The sequence below is a fragment of the Orycteropus afer genome, unplaced genomic scaffold (assembly GCF_000298275.1).
Source record: "Orycteropus afer afer isolate SDZICR_OR568_19922 unplaced genomic scaffold, OryAfe1.0 scaffold00228, whole genome shotgun sequence".
In the NCBI taxonomy this organism is placed as follows: Eukaryota; Metazoa; Chordata; class Mammalia; order Tubulidentata; family Orycteropodidae; genus Orycteropus; species Orycteropus afer.
Window position 1 is genome coordinate 4,358,368 of NW_006921815.1, and position 4,950 is coordinate 4,363,317.

Genomic DNA, 4,950 nt, shown 5'->3' on the forward strand with positions numbered 1-4,950 from the left:
TAGTGGCTAAGACACTTGCCTGCTAACCAGACGGCTGGTGGTTCAAACCCACCAGCCACTCCTCGGGAGGAAGGTTGGGCAATCCTACTTCCGTAATAATACTGCCTCGGAAACCCAAGGAGTGGTCGCTATGAGTCGGGGCCGACTCGACGGCACATAACAACAACAAGTGCTAAAACAAGTCTTAATAAATTTTAAATGACTGAAATCACACAGACAGTATTTCTTCCCATCATACAACTGAACTAGAAAATGCTATTACTATCACTACCACTACTACTATAACAATTACTATTACTAACACTACCACTACTGCTAGAAATTATTACTATTATTTTACTAAACTTAAAATGAAAATAAAGATATATATCAAATCTCATGTATTAGTAAATTTAGTAATACACTTTTGACATTTCCATTAGTCAAGAGGAGTGTATATCCATGAATATAATAGCACATACAGGAAGAAAAGTTATAAAAACTTAGCCATAACCAAACACCTTGAAGGAATGAGTTATTGAACAGGCGGCCTCAGGACCATAGTATTGGAGAACATCAAGTTCAATTGACATAACATAGTCCACAAAGACAATGTTCTACATCCTACTTTGTTTGTTTGTTTATATTTTATTTATTTATTTTATTGTGATTTGGGTGAAGATTTACAGAGCAAATTCACTTTCCATACAGCAGTTCACATATACTTTGTCTCATGTCATTGACCACAGTTTACCACAATGCAACAGCTCCCCTCCCATTTCCTCCCCATAGTTACCTCTTCCCAGTGACCAACCCTCCATACTCTCCTGTGCCCTGTGCATAAGCAGCCCTTCCTTCTCCCATGATTCTACATCCTACTTTGATGAGTAATGACTGAGGTCTAAAAAGCTTGTGAGTGGCCAATTAAGGTGCAACTATTGGTCTTTCTTTGTCTACAGTGAGAAGGAGTGGCGATAATCAAAGATACAAGAAAACAATTAGTCCAAAGGACTAATGGACCATGTGAACCCCATCCTGTACAGTCCTGAGACTAGAAGAACTAGTTGGTGTCTAGTTACCACTGCTCACTGCTCTGAAAGGGATCACAATAAGAGGTCCCAGATAAAGTTGAAGAAAAATGTGGAACAAAACTCAAAATCATAAAGAAGACCAGATTTTGGGGCCTGATAGAGACTGTTGCAACACTGAAGACTATGACTTTCAAATTTCTTTCATGACTGGAACTGACATCACCTTTGTGACTCAAATTACAGCCAAATGATAAACAGGCTATAAGGCAAATAATAACAACAAGGAAGAATGTGCTCTTTAGAACAAGCAACCATATAAGATCAAAAAGGCAGCACTTCCTCAGGCACAGAGCTCAGAAGGCAGGAAGGGATATGAAAGAAGCACAAATGAGAATGAATGGTAAACACAGAGAGGAAGTATGAAGAGAGCTGTTACATTCTGAGGATTGCAATCAATGTCAAAAAAAAAAAATATATATATATACATGAAGTTTTGAGTGGAAGACCAATTTGGGCAGTAAATTATCACAATAAAAAGTTAAAAATAAGTAAATTATATATAATAAAGAAATAAAATAGAATTTAGAAAATATTTTGAATTAAATGATTATGAAAAAGTTGGATTAAGGTTGGACGTGGCAAATGGGGAATGAAGCTAAATGTGCACGTGGCTTTAAATGTAAAACAAGCTCTTAAAAAAAAAAGTTGATTTGACAACTTATTACAATTCTGGTCCCCAATGAATCTGGCCACCCTATGTTATCACATCATCTCTCTCTGGGAATGTATCAAGGTCACACTTCCCATCAAGAGATGTAGTCCATTTTTCCTCTGCTTTCTTATGTAGTGTGTCCATTTGTGGTAGTTAGTCTTTGATGATGACCCACAATACACCAAGCCTCATAGTATTTAAATTATGCATAGATTCTCTCACATTGAATTTTGACCATCTGAATATCTTTTACAAGCATAGTATGGAAAAAGGCTGCAGTGAGTATTCTCGGTTTATACTTTAAAGAAAGTTTGGAATCTAAGGGCCACAGTCATTGAATGGAAAACTAATTTTCTCTGTAAATTTTCACTCAAACCACAATTGAAAGACAAGAAGGAAGGGAGAGAAAATGAAGCAAGGAAGGGAGAGAAAAGGAAGCAAGGAAGGAAGGAAGGAAGGAAGGGAGGCAGGGAGAAAGAAACCCTGGAATCTTCCACTTTAGGGTTTTGGGGACTTCTGAGGTGCTATGTAAAAGGAGACTGTCACATGCATTAGAATATGTAAAAAGAACACATTTGGTGGTCACATAGACAAAGAAGGTCCTGAGACTACATAAGATAGAAGTCCATACCTCCTTCAATCCTAAATATAACCTTCATACCACACTTAGACATGTGTGTGTGTGTATGTGTGTGTGTGTGCGTGTGTAGGAGGTGATGTCGCATATAGCTGAATCATCTTGGAACTCTCCATCTGAATCAAGCCCCAAATCATTACATAACCAGTTGCCAACTCTGTGTTTATCTCTATGACTTTACTATTAACGATAGGTCTCTAAGTAGTGCAAACTGCTTTCATTCAACTATTGACATAAAGGTTAGAGGTTGAACCCACTTATTGGTGTCATGAATGAAAGACCTGACAATCTGCTTCTACAAAGACACACTCAAGAAACTCCTATGCAGCTCAGTTCTATTCTGTAACACAGGGTGTAGCCATGAGTCAGAATCAACTTAATGGCAATAATTTGATTTGAAATCTATCTGCCTGCCTACCTGCCTACCTACCTACCATCTACTACCTAGCTTCTGCCTACTACCTACCTATCTATCTAGCTATCTATCAAGTGAGAGAAAGTCAGGTAGATGTCTGCTTATTCTGTAATTTTATACAATCTACTTATTTTTTCTAAGTGTCGATTTTGATGTTTGCAAAAGTATATACTGCATGTATTCATATTATTTCAGATATATTAGAATTAAATGGATTATATCCAAAGTTGATGTGACAGCAGATGCCACAGATTCTAAGTAAATGGAATTAAAGTTACTTCTTGTAGTCAATATTATTTAATTATTAAATATAGAAGAGGAACATAAAAGGATTATAAAATAATGTTAGTGACTATTATAGAGTGGAAGTACTTTTATTTTATTCTTCTGGGTATATAATGGGCATAGAAGACATTGTTTTATAAAGCTTCTCATTGTACGTACTCCATGTTAATTGTTGACTATATTTCATTTTTTCTTTTTAAAAATCCTCTGGAGGAATTTATCCCAGATACAAATACCCCAAATTATTTCGTTTTTTAAGAAAAAAATTGTATATTTACAACTTTTGGACATTTCATACAAATTAACATAAATTTTCTCTTTGCATTGTGTGTTAACACATTCCAAATCAAATGTAGGCCTTCTGCAACCAAATACATATACAGGGCCTTACTGCTGTCTTTGGATACTCCATTCTCACTTCTGGGCTGAGGTAATAAAGCATTGTGTATAGGATGCTGGTCTTTTAAATCAAAATGACCTATATTCAGTTCCTGCTAGTATAAATGCTTAACAATACTTTATTTTCTTAAAATTTTGGAGGAAATAAATAATCCACTTTGAATATAGTGAATATGAACCTCATTCTATTGCTAGTACCTGCCCCATAGTAAGAACAAAGTCAATGTTTACAGAATGAGTATAACAGAGTGCAGCATGAAGACTAGAGCTCAGTTTAGGAGAACCAGAATTGATTAATTTTTCATTTACTTTTGATTTTTATCTTCCTTTTATCTCCAGTCAATTTTTATCCAAAAGGTCCTGAGGGCTTGCTGTTTGTGAACCATAGTTATAAAAAAGAAGATGAACTACTTTTGCACCATAAATATAATTTTGTTTTCAGAGATTGGACATTAACACATCAGGTCACATTTTACAGATATGAAAGTGTTTATACTATTAAACCTACTAATCTTAGAAAGTAACGATCCATACAATGTATGCATCAACAAAAAGTAAATTTGGCCACTATCATTCTCATAGTGACCTTGAAGAGTTTCTTAACTTTTCTGGGTATAAAAACCATGAAACATAAAATATTAATGATAATAACAGTTAATTCATATGGTTGTGAGAATAAATGAATGGGCTATTAAATGTGTTAATGCATAGAAAATTTTAGAACCATATGACATTTCAATAAAACTTGTTCTTGTGGTTGTTCTTCCTGTTAGAGATTATCATTGTTGTCAAAAGATGAAGAGCTGCACTGAAACCAATTTGAGACATGATATTTTTTTGTCTAAGGTGGCATTTATAAACCACCCTAGAATCTCATGTGTAACTATCATTTTATCACTCTTAGACTTGCTTCATATTACTTGTCTCCACACACTCATGTTACCTTTCTTTTATTTTCTGCCTGATGTTTTCTCATCCTTGTTTAAATCTACACTAAAATTCCCTTATTTTTTCCAGAAAATCATCACTATTTCATTTTTTTTGTTTTTAAAAACATCTTTTTCTCTAAGTGTTTAGAAATACAAACATTTTCCTAAAAGTTATTTATATTTTTCCCTATAATTTTTATGTTAAATACCATATGATTTATTAATTTGTTTGGAAAAACTTCAAAAATCTCAATTCATACACATAAAAGAAAACAAAAGTCACAATTTAAACTTATTACTGTGAAGCATTTTATATATATAAGTAATCAATCAATGGGAATTTATACTTTTAATTTAAACTTGAAATTATATACTGCAGTGTAGTAAATTACTCAGTGTGGCTTTTCTACCCATAAGTCTTTGTAAACTCCAAGGAGGGATTTGCTATGAGCAACTGAGGAGCTCCTGATTGCTGTAGTTGCCCACCTGGAGTATTTCTGTTGGGAGTGGCACAAAACAATGTTCTGGGAGGTGCCCACTCTCTCTCAGGTGCTTAGAGTTCT